Source organism: Patagioenas fasciata, chromosome 2 (genome assembly GCF_037038585.1).
Source record: "Patagioenas fasciata isolate bPatFas1 chromosome 2, bPatFas1.hap1, whole genome shotgun sequence".
In the NCBI taxonomy this organism is placed as follows: Eukaryota; Metazoa; Chordata; class Aves; order Columbiformes; family Columbidae; genus Patagioenas; species Patagioenas fasciata.
In genome coordinates this window covers 131,650,770-131,658,953 of record NC_092521.1, presented here as the reverse complement: position 1 = coordinate 131,658,953, position 8,184 = coordinate 131,650,770, and positions in this window count along the sequence as shown.

Below are 8,184 nucleotides of genomic sequence, written 5' to 3'. Positions count from 1 at the left end.
AAATGGAAGTACAAAGCTACATTGATAAACTGAAGTGCATATAACAAGTAAGCTATTTTTTTCCTGTGAGATTTTATTTGTTCTAATGCATAGGTTTTTTTTTTTTTTTAAACAATGTACCAAGTATTCATCTTTTTTCAGATACTGATATTAATAGTCGAAAGTAGACTGCTGCTCTAAATATACTTGGACCCAGAGCAGGCTTAGGTATTAGCAATAACAAAGCTTTCATCACAGAAGATGTATTTATGTTAATTGCAGGAGGGATTTTGTTAAAGCTAGTGGGATTGTTGTATTATCTAAAGGTAAGTGTATGTGTGGGCTTTCATGCAACTAATGCCCATTTACTTAAATAAAATAGATGTTCTACAATACCATATCAGATGTTTTTAATTTTTATTTAAAATAGCTGAGGTATTGAAAATACTGTCCAAAAAGGTAGAGAAAATATTACATATCTTCAATAAAATGAGTTCGTATTTGGCCTTAAGAGTGGCAATAGGTTAGTACCACTGTTTTTTAAGTGCAAAAAAGAGTAATTCTCCTTTTAATTTCTCTTGAAACTAAAGCTAGTTTTAATACTCCAAAACAGAGCAGAAGCCAGACTGAGGGTAGGATGTGGGTGGTTTTTTACCTTCCTTACTCCTTTTTTATGACCCTAACTAGAAGGAGCCCCTGTGTGCTATAAAGTGCAGGATAACTGTCCTGAAAGTGATAAAACCAATACCATTCCAAGAAAAATAGTTCTTTACCTTTTATAATGGAAATGGAGAGTATTGCCCTCTTCTACCAAAACTAGCATGATTACATTGTAATAGCAGAGCAGTGTAGTTGCTAAAAAAATGTCACCCTCACCAAGGCATTATAGATTCTAGTTTTGTGATGGTATCCTGAGCTTCTGTGGACTGGGTTTGAGTTGGGATTCTGTCCTGTTTTTTCCTAAACTCAGTATTAGCTTCTAAAATTGGAGAACATCTGTTGCTTATGGCAAAGGAGAGAGTAATTTATTTTCCACTGTGAATATATGAATTTCAAAAGAGGTGGGAGGAGTGGAGTAGGAAATTATTGTCTTGGTTTCTTTTACTAATATTACTACCGGAAGGGTTATTGCTAAATAACTTCATTTGTTCAACGGACTAAGTAACAGAAAAAGAAAATAATTTTATAATCTTCTATACCATTTGGTTCCCTTTAATAAACATTGAAAATAAAAAAACTGAGTATCTTAGCTGACTTGTGTTGTCCTGGAATCTTATGATTTTAAGTAATCCAGGAGCTATGATCAGTTAGTGTGATTGTCTCAATGTTACCATAAAGATTAATCAGGGCTTGGCTTTCTGCCTTTAGGTTGTTTGCCTTTTTTTTTTTTTTTTTCATTAGGGTTACTGGTAAATCAAAGTAATTCAGGGGGTGTCTCTGGTTTGGGATGTCAGAGGCTGCAGAGAGTGAGGATTCTACAAAAAGTCTGGTGAAAAGTCATCAATCTGATACAGACAATGCTAGGTACATCTTATAATTTAATAGTCAGAAGTACATACTTTAAAGATCAAGTTAGACTTAGTCTTCCTAGATGTAGAAGTAAAACTGGATAGCAAGAATATCATACAGTATCTGAATTTTAGTAGCATTTCTTGGAACTTTTCTGCCGTTTTGAGACCTTTTCTTGAGAATCAGGTTGAGTCTGTGAAGCTAAAGGAGCTAACTGCTCTTAGGAAATAATGTGGACATGTAGAGGGACATAAAAGAGATATTCAAACTATTAGAACAATAGAAGAAGGTTTGAAGTTTTTAGACACCTGGGCAAACTTGCTTAAGAAAAAGATGCTGAGTTACCAGGCAGAATTTGAATGTGTTCTCTGAGTTTCCTATTTCGTCCTGAAGAGCGAATGCCACATGCATTTCACAGCAGTCAGCTTTAAAGGATCATGCTGGATCTACTTAAATTTTGGACATTCCTTTACTGCTGTTTGCATTGGGAGAGCTATTTAAGGGGATATACCATGATTTTGTTGTGAACATCTGTACTTGAAAAAAAAGTACATGCTGTTATAATTCACATTGAGATCACTAGCAGAGTTTCCATTTACTTCAGTAAGCAAAACAGAATCAATGTTCTTAATGGCATGGTGAAATCCCTTGAAAAGTAGTGGATCATTTCCTGACTGATTTTTAAAAAAATATTTTTCCCCCGATCTCTGTAAGAAGTAATGGAACACAAATTATTTTTAAAAGACACACTGAATTTCTGCATGTATAAAATTCCAATAAAATTACTTGTTTTTTTCCTTGACTTGCATGAGTATTATTTTGAACATTAATCCACAGTCTTAATTTTCAGTAGTGGAATTCCTTTGGGAGCTTATTATTCTAGGAACTGCATTACTTTAGAACACTTTAATTACTCTGATAATAAATTTAACTCAATGCAATATACAGGTAATAATTCAGTGAAAACTTAACACCTAAACTGAACATACTTGAGTTACCTATAATCTAAGCCAGGACAATGCTGAAATCATTGTATGAGATTGTTCTGTGGTCAAAGTTATATTTAACACTACCAATTAATTGCGATTAGCCCTTAGGCATTGAAATTCTGACTAGTTCATTAAATTTTAACCTGAATAACTTTACCTGAATAACTGTGGGAAAGCTTTAGTTTGTACTGTGGCATGACTGCAAAAAAAAAAAAACACAACTAATATATTGTCCAGATATGTAATATTCTTCATCCAAACATTTTACAAGAATGAGTTGTACAAGTATGTAGGAACATGTAAGAATGGCTCTATTTGGTTCAGATTAGAAGTCCCTCTGGGTCAGGATCTGTTCACGATCGCCAGCAGGAGTGCTGAGGGAAAGGATGTGAAGAAAGGACAGATGTAGAGTGATTTTCCTTGCTTGTGTTTTCTCCTTGTGTTTGGCAACCTCAAAAGCATCCCTTGAGGCCCCTTTGGTAATGTATTCAATAATACATGGTAATTTTTTCCTGGATATTTATCTGGTAACTTTTTGAACTCTACTTAGACTTAGGCCTGCACACCAGAGTTTGGCACTGAGTGCTGCAGGGCAAATAGGCGTTGTTTAGAAAAAGTACTTGTTGGTTTTTCTCCTGATAATTTCATTAAAGCCATTTCTTTTATGTCTTAAAAGCCAACGTTTGTCCTTTTGTCACATTTTGATGCCATTCATGACTTTATATGCCCCTGTAGTAGCTACCCTTCAGTTGTGTTAGCTTTCAGACTGAAGAGGCTTAACAATATTCCCTCTTCTCAGGTTAATAGCTTTCAGAATGGGTGAGTAGGCAACTGCCCTGGCTTGCTCAGTCTCTCCCAGGGCAGCAGCTCCTGCGTTTGATTAATCTGCTTTGCCTCCCTGTGTCACTGACTCAAGGCCTCAGTTGCAGCAGGAGCCACGCTCAGCACAGATCAGCCACTTCAGGTCCAAGGTGTCGTGCTGCCCTCCAAACAGAAATCCAGAACACTATTGCTTATGTGTGATGAGACCGCTGAGCTGGAGTTTGGAAGTGTGTTTCCCTAGGTCTTGTCCTTGAAATGAATTCTCCTAAGGTGAAAAAGGCTTAAACACCAAAAGGTTGACTTTATTTGCACTGGTAATTAAACAGGGCAAGATATATATATATACATAAATACATATATATATATATATAATTATTTTTTTTTTTTTCAGTGAAAGAAAAAAACGCTAAATAAGATGGAATAGAAATAAAAATTGGGTATAAAGAATCAACTTTGTTAAGAGCTGAGAAGCCACTGAAACAGAGTGGATAGGCAAGGGCTGCTCTGAATCGTTACATATTGTATGCCTCTAGTTTCTAGGAAGTTTTTTTGCTGCAAGGGGAGTTTGGAAATGTCTGCTTATCTCATCATAATGTTTCTTGGGTGTGCTGCACGTTCTTCTACCTTTCCTCTGACCCTAGAGACTCTCAAAACTTTTCTTCCCTGAGCATGGTAAGGAGCACAAGTTGCTTGCAATGACAGGGGCTGTGTCCCTTCTTTCAGGGCGTTTCACCATAGTGCCTCTTGTGTTGAAAGAACAGGATGTAGAAGCTAGAACAGACATATAGAACAAATACTGTCTGTCACACAGATTTCACTGCATGGTTGGAAAAGATTTCTTTTTAATACCAAACTCTAACATTGTGGTTTGGGTGCCAAGGTCCTGATTTTTGAAGAGGTACACGACTAAGAAATAAGGGAACTATATATCAACGAGAAAGGTATTTCCATTATTAGTCTAGAAATTAGTTTTATTTTAGAAAGGAAAACTTTGAAATAGGAAAATACGGTGGTACAGAAGATGTAATAGAATGCAAAAGAAATGAATGAATTTATTTAATCACTTTTATTATCCCCAATTCTTATGTAGCTTCCTCTTTCTCTTGCTTTTTTTTTTTTCCTTAACCTGGATTCTTTCTTCCTAAAAATGAAGCTTGTGAAACCCATGTTCTCAGGGAGTGTAATCACCAAACATCCATGCATATCTTCCACAGAAGTTATGCAAATAAGTAAGGAGACATACATCCCAAGGCTGCTAGCTGCTCCCTGTTTAGATAAACAAAATATCAGACAGAGTCCTAAAAGTTATCAATACAGTATAAAGAATCTTCAAAGTAAAACTAATTATTACTAATTGCATTACTAATGTAATCTTGTTGCTTCCTTGCAGAGAATCACTCTTCCATCTGCTCTAGAAGAAAGAGGAGGAGGAAAAGCAGCATCCTTTAATGCTTTTCTATACACTTTATAGTCGGATGCCAGCCTTTACGGAAACATACACCCAGGGCTCAGAGAACCCTCTCAACTGTCTGCTTTGACCCTGATGTACCACATCTTTTGCCCAGCTGTTGGCTTCTGAAAGATTTCAGTGTGCTTCTGAGCCTAATGGGTGCTCACGTGGTACACTGAGTACTGTGAATAGTTCTTTCTGGAGAAACACTAAAAATCCCCCTGCAATTCAGTGATTCTGAGAACTGAAATGTTTTTCCTCTTATGTCTCTGAGTCCAAAGATACCTTTTTGCATATACCATTTGGGCCCATTCTTTATGGCCTAAATTTCAACCAAGAGAGACCTCAGCAAAGAAATTACTTCTACAAAGTGTACATTTTCCATTTGATGAAATAAACCCGACAGTTTGTTTTTTATCATTTTTTATTTTTATAACAATTGTCTACTAGAAAGTATAGAGCCGAGAGAGGGATAACAGTACTTTTAAGCCTTCTGTTGTACAAAATTCTAATTAAAATTACTATTTACAGTATATGTTATAAACACTCTGAGCTTCTTAAGATTGTTTCTGACAACATATTAAAAATCACATAGGCATTTGTCATGGTTGAAATAGTTGGTTGAAGTCTTCATGTGCATATCCAGACTCTCGTACACTAGTGTATAGAGTTGGGAAATCCTAAAAAGAAAAGTTGGTACACTGAATCTGCAGATGTCTGCTTGTATTTTGAATCTTGGACAAATCTTTCTGATTTTGGGCTGGTTTCAACTATGGCTTAAAGTCCACAGGCTTCTGTATCTTGTGATGTCTCAGATTTCTTGATACTGATTTCTAGTTTTAACTTCCTCTTGCACTGAACTCTACTTCCTGGGTTTATTATTCTCTTAAATACAAGCAAATTGCATTCTACCTTCCCTGAAAGTTTTCGTCCTATGTGCTGACACTATGAAGAAGATGGGAAAGCACCAGTGGATCTTTGCCCGTTTTACTCATGTAAGGAAAACTACATCTTGATGCAAATACCTGACACTGAGTTCCTCACAGCTGTGCTGACTGCTGCATTTGCAGACAGCAGGTTAGAACCCACACTATGGTTTTTGGAAGCAAAATAGCTGATCCATACTTAGGCTAAAAGGGCTTATAACATTGCCCCATCAGCTCGTTCCAGGAGCTGAAACAGCGGATAAAGCTTCTCACTTGCTTAGGATGATCTCCCACCTGGCACGTAATGAGTCACCCAAAACCTTTCTCAGGTCCCCAAACAGCAGCATTTGGCTGCTTGAATTTATTTATGGATGCCATTAGACAGACATCTTCCTGACTGAAGTGAGAAGGAAGAGGACAATGACTGCTATTGATCACCTGCTGGTTTCAGTATCAGGATTAAATATTTACAGGAAACACTGCATTTCTAGCTTGTGTTCTCCTTTCTTACACAAAGAGTTAAACAGTCAACAGTAGGATATTTGAGTTGTCGTTGGTTATTTGAGAGTTAATAGCACGTTGAGTGAGCTCTTTAACAGCTATTAGACCTGTGACTACAGACCTTTTACAGACTCAGTGCTGAATAGCTGAGGATTATTTACATATGACTGTATACAATTGACAGGTTTACTGGTAAAGCTGCCCTTGTACTGGTCATATCAACAAAGTCTAATGATGTAAACACAATTCATATCTACATGACAAATGGGCAGAAAGCGGCTGTGTTCCACTAGAGGAGAAATAGGGTGTATTATCCAAGTTACTTGTTTTGTGTAACTGCATTTGCAGTAGAACTTGTAGTTGCATGTATATACTGAAAAAAGTTTATTCAGTCTCTATAGCAAGCACGTTATGCCAAAAAGTCTTGTTGTGTAAGTAAATCCTACAAAATCTTTTGTGAACTTCATATCTCAGCCTGTTTTCTAAAGCATCTAGAATTCTTTAGGATGGATAGTAGCTTCCTAAACATCCTTTTGCCAAGGGGAACCAACAAATATGTTCAGATGGTTTCTGGTGTTAACACCACTTTTTGTCACTTGCAGAGTGTCGGTACTCACTAAACCAGAAGTCATTAGCTGCCTGCAAATTGCACTTGATTTTAGAGAGATGCAGTTTTCCAAATCTTTCGTAATCTTTTATCTGCCAGGTGAAAATAATATGTTCAAATCATGAATAAGAAATATATAAGGTACTGACTACTTAAGGGTTATCATTGTAGTGTGTCTCTCACAAAGCTGATGCACATAGGGTTATAAAAAACAAAGTGCACGTCTTTTTTTTTTTTTCCTCCGCAGGATTACAATATCATTTCATGATTGGTCATCTGAATAGGCAGCCAAAATTGTTACTTTTCCAGCATTCAAAAACATTTGAATCAAAGTAAGCAAGAGGAATGGCAGGTGTTGAGAATGGGCTATGTACAAGTCTTACAAATGTATTATCAGTCTAAACATATGCCAAAAATGCTAGGTGATGATGCTGTCGTGTTATCTGCAATACTAATCCTGTGGCCTGGCTCTCTGAAATCCTTCCTGGAAAAGTTCTGTGTGGGCATTTTCATCTTCTTGCTTTCCCATTCCACTTCAACATTAATGTGTTGAGGCACTTCATTCCACCCTTTGTGTCAGGACAAAGCCAAGGTGATATGTGTGTGTGGCAAACAGGTGAGGCTGCTGCTCTGGCAGACAAATTCCTTTATTGCACAAGACAGAGGAAGAGAGAGAGGTTCCAATCCCGTGTGCCTTCTTCTGATGTAATCTTTGTTATGCAGTTATTGTGGACTATAAAACAGTCCTGAGCTTCAAATAAGATCAGGTTGTTTATGAAGTGAAACAGCTACAAGGCCTGAAGCCTAAAAGCCCTTCAGAAACTTTAGACTTGTATGTATTTTCAGTACAGTGTATTTGCTTTAATTTTTTCCTGTACCTATTGAAAAAGGTCAAAATATTACTCCGTACTAATTAACATTTTTTTATCAGATATTTAATTTTAAATGCTCTTACAAGGAGATCCCCCAAGACAGACCACTAGGCCAGCACAAACCTTCTTGTGAATTAAAGCCTAATGATTTTTTCTTTTTTAATCCCATTTGGTCACAAGAAATTAAAATAGTCTACAAACTATTCTGATTAATTCCATGTATGGGCAACTCTCATTCCTGAACAAACCAGTTTATTTTAACTAAAATGGAATGAGGCACTTCTGTAGTAAGAATGGCCCCATATGGAATTAATCAGGAACAGTTCCATGTGTAGAAAAGCCTTAATTAACTTTTGAATGAGTTTCATTTGCAGTGTCTTTGCTGGAATGTGTATTTGGAGATTTATATATATATATATATATATATATATATTTATAGGATATATAGGATACTAAACTACTTGCAAACTGGGCACTGAATCTTTGGTTTGAAGTTTTTGCCAGAAGTCTTAATGATGATTTTTTTTTT